The 12,955-nt window shown below is 34.8% G+C and overlaps 1 pseudogene; it reads right to left on the reverse strand.

Annotated features, from left to right (window-relative positions):
- Positions 1–12,955, reverse strand: part of LOC135536974 (ubiquitin carboxyl-terminal hydrolase 7-like) — a 90,707-nt pseudogene that overhangs the window by 54,096 nt on the left and 23,656 nt on the right.

Below are 12,955 nucleotides of genomic sequence, written 5' to 3' on the forward strand. Positions count from 1 at the left end.
AGACTGGAGCGCAGAGCGAGGTTACAAAGACTGGAGCGCAGAGCGCGAGATTAAAGACTGGAGCGAGAGCGAGGTTACAAGAGACTGGAGCGCAGAGCGAGGTTACAAAGACTGGAGCGCAGACGGAGCGAGGTTAAAGACTGGAGCGCAGAGCGGAGACTGGAGCGCGCAGGCGAAATTACAAAGACTGATGAGCGCAGGGAGATCAGGTTACAAAGACTGGGCGCAGAGCGAGGTTACAAAGACTGAGTTACACTAAAGAAGAGAGGACTGGATGAGAGCGCAGAGCGAGGTGGTGATAAGACTGGAGCGCAGAGCGAGGTTACACTGAAAGACTGGAGTGCGCACTGGATAGAGGAGGTTACAAAGACTGGAGCGCAGAGCGAGGTTACAAAGACTGGAGCGCAGAGCGAGAGTTAAAAGACTGGAGCGCAGAGCGAGGTTAAAGACTGGAGCGCAGAGCGAGGTTACAAAGAACTGGACTGAGCGAGATGTAGCTAAAGAAGAGAGAGCAACAGCGAGGTTACAAAGAAGAGAGAGCGCAGAGCGAGATTACAAAGACTGGAGCGCAGAGCGAGGTTAAAGACTGGAGCGCAGAGCGAGGTAGAGTAGTGTCCACTAGAAAGAACAGACAAAGACTGGAGCGCAGAGCGAGGTTACAAAGACTGGAGCGCAGAGCGAGGTTAAGACTGGAGAGCGCAGAGCGAGGTTACACTAAAGAAAGACTGGGCGCAGAGCGAGGTTAAGACTGGAGCGCAGGAGCGAGGTTACAAAGACATACACTGGAGTGTCCACGCAGAGCGAGGTTACAAGTAGTATCCACAACTGGAGCGCAGAGCGAGGTTAAAGACTGGAGCGCAGAGCGAGGTTACAAAGACTGGAGCGCAGAGCGAGGTTAAAGACTGGAGCGCAGAGCGAGTTAAACAACTACAAAGAGAGGAGTGTGGTTAGGTCCACAACTAAAAGAAAGAGAGGGAGTGTGGTGATGTAGTTAGACTGGAGCGCAGAAGCGAGGTTAGAAGTGTCCACTGGAGAGAGGGAGTGCGAGATGTAGTTCCACTACTAAGGCTCGCAGAAAGTGATGTAGTTACACAAGAGGCTGTGGTGGTGATGTAGTTCCACTCTGGAGGACTAGAGAGAGGACGTGCAATGTAGTTCCACTTTAAAGACTGGAGCGAGGCCACAGTGCACTACTAAAGAAGAGGGAGAGCGTCTACTACTGTCGTCCCCTAAAGAAGACACACAGTTGCTGATTAGCTGTCACTTTGTAGTTCACTAAATATTATCATAAAGAAGGTCTACTGATGTAGTGTCCAACACACAGGTGGTGATAAATCAATGTAGTGTCACTATATAAGGGAGATGTAAAGGAACAAAGAAGAGAGGTAGTGTGGATGAAGTGTCCACAACTAAAGAAGAGAGACAGGTGATGACAAATCCACAAGGTGACTTATAAAGTGTGGTGATGAGTGTCCACTACTAAAGAGAGCGGAGTGGTGAGGAGTGTCCACTACTAAAAAGAGAGGGAGTGTGGTGATGTAGTGTCCACAACTAAAGAAGAGAGGGAGTGTGGTGATGTAGTGTCCACTACTAAAGAGAGGGAGCGTGGTGATGTAGTGTACTAAAGAGAGGGAGTGGTGAACTCCACAACTAAAGAAGAGAGGGAGTGTGGTGATGTAGTGTCCACAACTAAAGAAGAGAGGGAGTGTGGTGATGTAGTGTCCACAACTAAAGAAGAGAGGGAGTGTGGTGATGTAGTGTCCACAACTAAAGAAAGAGGGAGTGTGGTGGTGATGTAGTGTCCACAACTAAAGAGAGGGAGTGTGGTGATGTAGTGTCCACGACTAAAGAGAGGGAGTGTGGTGATGTAGTGTCCACTACTAAAGAGAGGAGTGTGGTGATGTAGTGTCCACTACTAAAGAGGGGAGTGTGGTGATGTAGTGTCCACAACTAAATAATCATTATGGAATCTGAAAAGACACCTATCCTGAAAGCATGATGGTGTACTGAGATAACTGTAATTATAGCATTTAAGTATTTATAAACATAAACTCCGACCTCTTAGCGTTTTCATTTTTGTTATATTATATGTACAATCGGACATAATTGATTTGGGCCCAATAGACCTGGCATATTCCCATGTTCAAGGAGCTTTCTGTTTTGATTGTGTTGTTTTACCTAAAAGCCTTTGGGCCTTCCTATAGAAAATAAACTCTGCATCTCTGCCCAGCCTGGATAGAGGGGCCTAAAGGGTGTTTATCATCCCGTGGCTCTGGAGAGGAGAGGATGTTCTCCACCACTGTCCTGCTCTCCAGACACAGTCACATGAGCCTGTAGACCGACTGGCCTAACTCCTGGTTCTAACTCCTGGTTCTAACTCCTGGTTCTAACTCCTGGTTCTAACTCCTGGTTCTAACTCCTGGTTCTAACTCCTGGTTCTAACTCCTGGTTCTAACTCCTGGTTCTAACTCCTGGTTCTAACTCCTGGTTCTAACTCCTGGTTCTAACTCCTGGTTCTAACTCCTGGTTCTAAAAAATGAATTCTAAAAGCACTAATAAGTCCTTTTAAATTTAATTTGTATTTAATTCTAGTGCTTGTGTAACATGACATGTAGTCTATTGAGAGTGTTTAATAGTGTTGAATATGACATGTAGCCAGACTTTATGCGTCATTTATAGACCATAATGATTAAATACAACTAAATGCTGTTTAAATGCTGACAGTGCTTGATGTCCATACCAGTCACTCCCAAATGTTTCACAATGTATTTCTTTGTAGACTGAAGCCTTGCCTATTGAATAATTGAAATAATATAGCCTAAATAATTGACATTGTTGGTCTAGTGTTGAATATGACATGTAGTCTATTGAGAGTGTTTATATAGTGTTGAATATGACCTAGTCTATTGAGAGTGTTTATATGCTGTTTAACATGACATGTAGTCTATTGAGAGTGTTTATATAGTGTAATTACATGTAGTCTATTGAGAGTGTTTATATGTGTTAATATGACATGTAGTCTATTGAGAGTGTTTATATAGTGTTGAATATGACATGTAGTCTATTGAGAGTGTTTATATAGTGTTGAATATGACATGTAGCCTATTGAGAGTGTTTATATAGTGTTTAATATGACATGTAGTCTATTGAGAGTGTATTTGAATATAGTGTTGAACATGACATGTAGCCTATTGAGAGTGTTTATATAGTGTTTGAACATGATAGTGTTTAACATGACAGTCTATTATATAGCTGTTTTGACATGTAGTCTATTGAGAGTGTTTATATAGTGTTTAATATGACATGTAGTCTATTGAGAGTGTTTATATAGTGTTGAATATGACATGTAGTCTATTGAGAGTGTTTATATAGTGTTTAACATGACATGTAGTCTATTGAGAGTGTTTATATAGTGTTGAATATGACATGTAGCCTATTGAGAGTGTTTATATAGTGTTGAATATGACATGTAGCCTATTGAGAGTGTTTATATAGTGTTGAATATGACATGTAGCCTATTGAGAGTGTTTATGACATAGTGTTGAATATGACATGTAGTCTATTGAGAGTGTTTATATAGTGTTGAATATGACATGTAGCCTATTGAGAGTGTTTATATAGTGTTGAATATGACATGTAGTCTAGCCTATTGAGAGTGTTTATATAGTGTCTGAATTGACATGTTTAATAGTGACATGTAGTCTATTGAGAGTGTTTATATAGTGTTGAATATGACATGTAGCCTATTGAGAGTGTTTATATAGTGTTTAAATATGACATGTAGCCTATTGAGAGTGAGTGTTTATATGACAGTGTTGTTTAATATGACATGTAGTCTATTGAGAGTGTTTATATAGTGTTGAATATGACATGTAGTCTATTGAGAGTGTTTATATAGTGTTGAATATGACATGTAGCCTATTGAGAGTGTTTATATAGTGTTGAATATGACATGTAGCCTATTGAGAGTGTTTATATAGTGTTGAATATGACATGTAGTCTATTGAGAGTGTAGTTTATATGACATGTAGCCTATTGAGAGTGTTTATATAGTGTTGAATATGACATGTAGCCTATTGAGAGTGTTTATATAGTGTTGAATATGACATGTAGCCTATTGAGAGTGTTTATATAGTGTTGAATATGACATGTAGTCTATTGAGAGTGTTTATATAGTGTTGAATATGACATGTAGCCTATTGAGAGTGTTTATATAGTGTTGAATATGACATGTAGCCTATTGAGAGTGTTTATATAGTGTTGAATATGACATGTAGCCTATTGAGAGTGTTTATATATAGTGTTTATATTGAATATGACATGTAGTCTATTGAGAGTGTTTATATAGTGTTTGAATATGACATGTAGCCTATTGAGAGTGTTTATATAGTGTTGAATATGACATGTAGCCTATTGAGAGTGTTTATATAGTGTTGAATATATGACATGACATGAATATGACATGTCTATTGAGAGTGTTTATATAGTGTTGAATATGACATGTAGCCTATTGAGAGTGTTTATATAGTGTTGAATATGACATGTAGTCTATTGAGAGTGTTTATATAGTGTTGAATATGACATGTAGTCTATTGAGAGTGTTTATATAGTGTTGAATATGACATGTAGTCTATTGAGAGTGTTTATATAGTGTTGAATATGACATGTAGCCTATTGAGAGTGTTTATATAGTGTTGAATATGACATGTAGCCTATTGAGAGTGTTTATATAGTGTTGAATATGACATGTAGCCTATTGAGAGTGTTTATATAGTGTTGAATATGACATGTAGTCTATTGAGAGTGTTTTATATATGACATGTAGCCTATTGAGAGTGTTTATATATATGACATGTAGTCTATTGAGAGTGTTTATATAGTGTTGAATATGACATGTAGTCTATTGAGAGTGTTTATATAGTGTTGAATATGACATGTAGTCTATTGAGAGTGTTTATATAGTGTTGAATATGACATGTAGTCTATTGAGAGTGTTTATATAGTGTTTATATAGTGTTGAATATGACATGTAGTCTATTGAGAGTGTTTATATAGTGTTGAATATGACATGTAGTCTATTGAGAGTGTTTATATGCTGTTTAATGACATGTACTATTGAGAGTGTTTATATAGTGTTGAATATGACATGTAGCCTATTGAGAGTGTTTATATAGTGTTGAATATGACTATTGAGAGTGTTTATATAGTGTTGAATATGACATGTAGCCTATTGAGAGTGTTTATATAGTGTTGAATATGACATGTAGCCTATTGAGAGTGTTTATATAGTGTTGAATATGACATGTAGCCTATTGAGAGTGTTTATATAGTGTTGAATATGACATGTAGCCTATTGAGAGTGTTTATATAGTGTTGAATATGACATGTAGTCTATTGAGAGTGTTTATATAGTGTTGAATATGACATGTAGCCTATTGAGAGTGTTTATATAGTGTTGAATATGACATGACATGAATATGACCTATTGAGAGTGTTTATATAGTGTTGAATATGACATGTAGCCTATTGAGAGTGTTTATATAGTGTTGAATATGACATGTAGTCTATTGAGAGTGTTTATATAGTGTTGAATATGACATGTAGCCTATTGAGAGTGTTTATATAGTGTTGAATATGACATGTAGTCTATTGAGAGTGTTTATATAGTGTTGAATATGACATGTAGCCTATTGAGAGTGTTTATATAGTGTTGAATATGACATGTAGCCTATTGAGAGTGTTTATATAGTGTTGAATATGACATGTAGCCTATTGAGAGTGTTTATATAGTGTTGAATATGACATGTAGCCTATTGAGAGTGTTTATATAGTGTTGAATATGACATGTAGCCTATTGAGAGTGTTTATATAGTGTTGAATATGACATGTAGCCTATTGAGAGTGTTTATATAGTGTTGAATATGACATGTAGTCTATTGAGAGTGTTTATATAGTGTTGAATATGACATGTAGCCTATTGAGAGTGTTTATATAGTGTTTATATGACATGTAGTCTATTGAGAGTGTTTATATAGTGTTGAATATGACATGTAGTCTATTGAGAGTGTTTATATAGTGTTGAATATGACATGTAGTCTATTGAGAGTGTTTATATAGTGTTGAATATGACATGTAGCCTATTGAGAGTGTTTATATAGTGTTGAATATGACATGTAGTCTATTGAGAGTGTTTATATAGTGTTGAATATGACATGTAGCCTATTGAGAGTGTTTATATAGTGTTGAATATGACATGTAGTCTATTGAGAGTGTTTATATAGTGTTGAATATGACATGTAGTCTATTGAGAGTGTTTATATAGTGTTGAATCATGTAGTCTATTGAGAGTGTTTATATAGTGTTGAATATGACATGTAGCCTATTGAGAGTGTTTATATAGTGTTGAATATGACATGTAGTCTATTGAGAGTGTTTATATAGTGTTGAATATGACATGTAGTCTATTGAGAGTGTTTATATAGTTTAATATGACATGTAGTCTATTGAGAGTGTTTATATAGTGTTGAATATGACATGTAGCCTATTGAGAGTGTTTATATAGTGTTGAATATGACATGTAGTCTATTGAGAGTGTTTATATAGTGTTTAATATGACATGTAGCCTATTGAGAGTGTTTATATAGTGTTGAATATGACATGTAGCCTATTGAGAGTGTTTATATAGTGTTGAATATGACATGTAGTCTATTGAGAGTGTTTATATAGTCTATTGAGAGTGTTTATATGTTTAATATGACATGTAGCCTATTGAGAGTGTTTATATAGTGTTGAATATGACATGTAGCCTATTGAGAGTGTTTATATAGTGTTGAATATGACATGTAGTCTATTGAGAGTGTTTATATAGTGTTTATATAGCTATTGAGAGTGTTTATATGTTTGAATATGACATGTAGCCTATTGAGAGTGTTTATATAGTGTTGAATATGACATGTAGCCTATTGAGAGTGTTTATATAGTGTTGAATATGACATGTAGTCTATTGAGAGTGTTTATATAGTGTTGAATATGACATGTAGTCTATTGAGAGTGTTTATATAGTGTTGAATATGACATGTAGTCTATTGAGATAGTGTTTAACATGACATTAGTCTATTGAGAGTGTTTATATAGTGCCTATTGAGAGTGTTTATATAGTGTTGAATATGACATGTAGCCTATTGAGAGTGTTTATATAGTGTTGAATATGACATGTAGCCTATTGAGAGTGTTTATATAGTGTTGAATATGACATGTAGCCTATTGAGAGTGTTTATATAGTGTTTAATATGACATGTAGTCTATTGAGAGTGTTTTATATAGTGTTGAATATGACATGTAGTCTATTGAGAGTGTTTATATGTGATGAGTGTTTATATAGTGTTGAATATGACATGTAGCCTAGTGTTGCTGTTTAATATGACATGTGTTTGAGAGTGTTTATATAGTGTTGAATATGACATGTAGTCTATTGAGAGTGTTTATATAGTGTTGAATATGACATGTAGTCTATTGAGAGTGTTTATATAGTGTTGAATATGACATGTAGCCTATTGAGAGTGTTTATATAGTGTTGAATATGACATGTAGCCTATTGAGAGTGTTTATATAGTGTTGAATATGACATGTAGCCTATTGAGAGTGTTTATATAGTGTTGAATATGACATGTAGCCTATTGAGAGTGTTTATATAGTGTTGAATATGACATGTAGTCTATTGAGAGTGTTTATATAGTGTTGAATATGACATGTAGTCTATTGAGAGTGTTTATATAGTGTTGAATATGACATGTAGCCTATTGAGAGTGTTTATATAGTGTTGAATATGACATGTAGCCTATTGAGAGTGTTTATATAGTGTTGAATATGACATGTAGTCTATTGAGAGTGTTTATATAGTGTTGAATATGACATGTAGTCTATTGAGAGTGTTTATATAGTGTTGAATATGACATGTAGCCTATTGAGAGTGTTTATATAGTGTTGAATATGACATGTAGTCTATTGAGAGTGTTTATATAGTGTTGAATATGACATGTAGCCTATTGAGAGTGTTTATATAGTGTTGAATATGACATGTAGTCTATTGAGAGTGTTTATATAGTGTTGAATATGACATGTAGCCTATTGAGAGTGTTTATATAGTGTTGAATATGACATGTAGCCTATTGAGTGAGTGAATATGACATTAGTATAGTGTTGAATATGACATGTAGTCTATTGAGAGTGTTTATATAGTGTTGAATATGACATGTAGCCTATTGAGAGTGTTTATATAGTGTTGAATATGACATGTAGCCTATTGAGAGTGTTTATATAGTGTTGAATATGACATGTAGCCTATTGAGAGTGTTTATATAGTGTTGAATATGACATGTAGCCTATTGAGAGTGTTTATATAGTGTTGAATATGACATGTAGTCTATTGAGAGTGTTTATATAGTGTTGAATATGACATGTAGTCTATTGAGAGTGTTTATATAGTGTTGAATATGACATGTAGTCTATTATAGTGTGTTTATATAGTGTTGAATATGACATGTAGTCTATTGAGAGTGTTTATATAGTGTTGAATATGACATGTAGCCTATTGAGAGTGTTTATATAGTGTTGAATATGACATGTAGCCTATTGAGAGTGTTTATATAGTGTTGAATATGACATGTAGTAGTCTATTGAATATGACATGTAGTCTATTGAGAGTGTTTATATAGTGTTGAATATGACATGTAGTCTATTGAGAGTGTTTATATAGTGTTGAATATGACATGTAGTCTATTGAGAGTGTTTATATAGTGTTGAATATGACATGTAGTCTATTGAGAGTGTTTATATAGTGTTGAATATGACATGTAGTCTATTGAGAGTGTTTATATAGTGTTGAATATGACATGTAGTCTATTGAGAGTGTTTATATAGTGTTGAATATGACATGTAGTTGAATATCTATTGAGAGTGTTTATATAGTGTTGAATATGACATGTAGTCTATTGAGAGTGTTTATATAGTGTTGAATATGACATGTAGTCTATTGAGAGTGTTTATATAGTGTTGAATATGACATGTAGTCTATTGAGAGTGTTTATATAGTGTTGAATATGACATGTAGTCTATTGAGAGTGTTTATATAGTGTTGAATATGACATGTAGTCTATTGAGAGTGTTTATATAGTGTTGAATATGACATGTAGTCTATTGAGAGTGTTTATATAGTGTTGAATATGACATGTAGTCTATTGAGAGTGTTTATATAGTGTTGAATATGACATGTAGCCTATTGAGAGTGTTTATATAGTGTTGAATATGACATGTAGCCTATTGAGAGTGTTTATATAGTGTTGAATATGACATGTAGTCTATAGAGAGTGTTTATATAGTGTTGAATATGACATGTAGCCTATTGAGAGTTTATATGTTTAACATGACATGTAGTCTATTGAGAGTGTTTATATGCTGTTTAACATGACATGTAGCCTATTGAGAGTGTTTATATAGTGTTGAATATGACATGTAGTCTATTGAGAGTGTTTATATAGTGTTGAATATGACATGTAGCCTATTGAGAGTGTTTATATAGTGTTGAATATGACATGTAGTCTATTGAGAGTGTTTATATAGTGTTGAATATGACATGTAGTCTATTGAGAGTGTTTATATAGTGTTGAATATGACATGTAGTCTATTGAGAGTGTTTATATAGTGTTGAATATGACATGTAGCCTATTGAGAGTGTTTATATAGTGTTGAATATGACATGTAGTCTATTGAGAGTGTTTATATAGTGTTGAATATGACATGTAGTCTATTGAGAGTGTTTATATAGTGTTGAATATGACATGTAGTCTATTGAGAGTGTTTATATAGTGTTGAATATGACATGTAGTCTATTGAGAGTGTTTATATAGTGTTGAATATGACATGTAGTCTATTGAGAGTGTTTATATAGTGTTGAATATGACATGTAGTCTATTGAGAGTGTTTATATAGTGTTGAATATGACATGTAGTCTATTGAGAGTGTTTATATAGTGTTGAATATGACATGTAGCCTATTGAGAGAGTTTATATAGTGTTGAATATGACATGTAGTCTATTGAGAGTGTTTATATAGTGTTGAATATGACATGTAGCCTATTGAGAGTGTTTATATAGTGTTGAATATGACATGTAGTCTATTGAGAGTGTTTATATAGTGTTGAATATGACATGTAGCCTATTGAGAGTGTTTATATAGTGTTTAACATGACATGTAGCCTATTGAGAGTGTTTATATAGTGTTGAATATGACATGTAGCCTATTGAGAGTGTTTATATAGTGTTGAATATGACATGTAGCCTATTGAGAGTGTTTATATAGTGTTGAATATGACATGTAGCCTATTGAGAGTGTTTATATAGTGTTGAATATGACATGTAGTCTATTGAGAGTGTTTATATAGTGTTGAATATGACATGTAGTCTATTGAGAGTGTTTATATAGTGTGAATATGACATGTAGTCTATTGAGAGTGTTTATATAGTGTTGAATATGACATGTAGTCTATTGAGAGTGTTTATATAGTGTTGAATATGACATGTAGTCTATTGAGAGTGTTTATATAGTGTGAATATGACATGTAGTCTATTGAGAGTGTTTATATAGTGTTGAATATGATTTATCAACATTTATGATGAGTATTTTTGTAACTTGATGTGGCTCTCTGCAAAATCAATGCATGGTTTTAGAACTACTGAACGTAACACACTCCCTTACATGTAAAATGAGATTTTTTTTGACATAAATATGCACTTTAATGAACAAAACACACATGTATTGTGTAACATGAAGTCCTATGAGTGTTATCTGATGAAGATCAAAGGTTAGTGATTCATTCTCTCTATTTGTTATTTTTGTGACTCCTCTCTTTTGCTGAAAAGAATTGGCTGGATTTTTCTGAGACTTGGTGGTGACCTAACATAATAGTTTGTGGTGCTTTCGCTGTAAAGCATTTTTGAAAATCAGACACTGTGGCTGGATTAACGAGAATGTTATCTTTACAACGGTGTAAGATACTTGTATGCTTGAGGAATTTTAATGAGATTTGTTATTTGGAATTTGGCGCCCTGCACTTTCACTGGCTGTTGGCGGGTCCCACGTATCTCAGAGAGGTTTTTAACTCGTCCAACGCTCTAACCACCTGCCTTACATTGCACTCCACGAGGAGCCTGCCTGTTACACGAATGCAGTAAGAAGCCAAGATAAGTCTAATGCTAGCTAGCAACTTATCTTATAAAAAACAATCAATCATAATCATTAGTTAACTACACACGGTTGATGATATTACTCGTTTATCTAGCGTGTCCTGCGTTGCATATAATCGATGTGGTGCGCATTCGCGAAAAAGGGCCGTCGTTGCTCCAACGTGTAGCTAACCATAAACATCAATGCCTTTCTTAAAATCAACACACAGGTATATATTTTTAAACCTGCATATTTAGTTAATATTGCCTGCCAACATTAATTTCTTTTAACTAGGGAAATTGTGTCACTTCTCTTGCAACAGAGTCATGTTATATGCAGCAGTTGTTGCAAACTAATTGCCCAGAATTTTACGTAATTATAACATTGAAGGTGCAACAGGAATATTTAGACTTATGGATGCCATTTAATGTATTTTTTTTTTTACATGTATTTATTTGTAATAATGACAATTACAACAATACTGATTGAACACTTATTTTGACTTAATATAATACATAAATAAAATTTAGCCTCAAATAAATAAATAATGAAACATGATCAATTTGGTTTAAATAATGCAAAAACAAAGTGTTGGAGAAGAAAGTAAAAGTGCAATATGTGCCATATAAGAAAGCTAACGTTTCAGTTCCTTGCTCAGAACATGAGAACATGTTTATTTTACCTTTATTTTACTAGGCAAGTCAGTTAAGAACAAATTCTTATTTTCAATGACGACAAAGGAACAGTGGGTTCCTGGCTGTTCAGGGGCAGAACGACAGATTTGTACCTTGTCAGCTCGGGGATTTGAACTTGCAACCTTTCGGTTACTAGTCCAATGCTCTAACCACTTGGCTACCCTGCCGCCCCAAAGAATAGTGAAAACATCTTGGTTCTAACCCAACTAGGTCAATAGATCTGACCCATTACTAAAGTGAAAACATCTTGGTTCTAACCCTGGTTCAAACCCAACCAAGTCAATAGATCTGACCCATTACTATAGTGAAAACATATTGGTTCTAACCCTGGTTCAAACCCAACCAAGTCAATAGATCTGACCAGCAGCATTTTAATCTTCCTATAGCGGATTGCTGAGAACCCGCATTTAACATTCATGAACCACGTCACGGACCGTCCCAAAACGACTTGCGCATCGACATCGTTAATCATTTGTTTACGCGACGTTCAGTCATGTTTGGTCATTAGCTAGCTAGTTAGTAACCTGGTAACTTTAGTCTATCCAGACATCTGGGGACACAGACAGACAGGTAAAGCTTCTTCAGGAGATCAAGGATCATAGTAATGACAGACGTCTTATCTTGCATGTCATCATCAAACCAGACTTTTTCTTAAAGAGACAGTGTACCATTTTCAATGGAACGCTTCTCAGATAGGAAAATTGTGCTTTTACACAACGCAGAAACTGTCTCATTTTCCACATATTATTTGTTAATTGCAATGGCATGTATTTTTCCATCAACTTTTTAAACTTTTATAATAAACTAATGTATTTACAATGTTACATATTAGTTTCTAGATCTCAACCTGAGGTTTAAAATAAGCTAGAATTCATATAGGCCCAAAATAGGCTGTATCTCAATCAATTTAAAGGTGCAATATGCAGAAATCGCTCCATCATTTCCTGGTGGTTACAATCCGAATGGCTCGCCTAATTTCAGTTTCTGACCAAATCAAGCAATGTACAGTGTAGAGAATAATTGTACCATCTAAACCGCTG

Source organism: Oncorhynchus masou, unplaced genomic scaffold (assembly GCF_036934945.1).
Source record: "Oncorhynchus masou masou isolate Uvic2021 unplaced genomic scaffold, UVic_Omas_1.1 unplaced_scaffold_690, whole genome shotgun sequence".
Taxonomy (NCBI): Eukaryota; Metazoa; Chordata; class Actinopteri; order Salmoniformes; family Salmonidae; genus Oncorhynchus; species Oncorhynchus masou.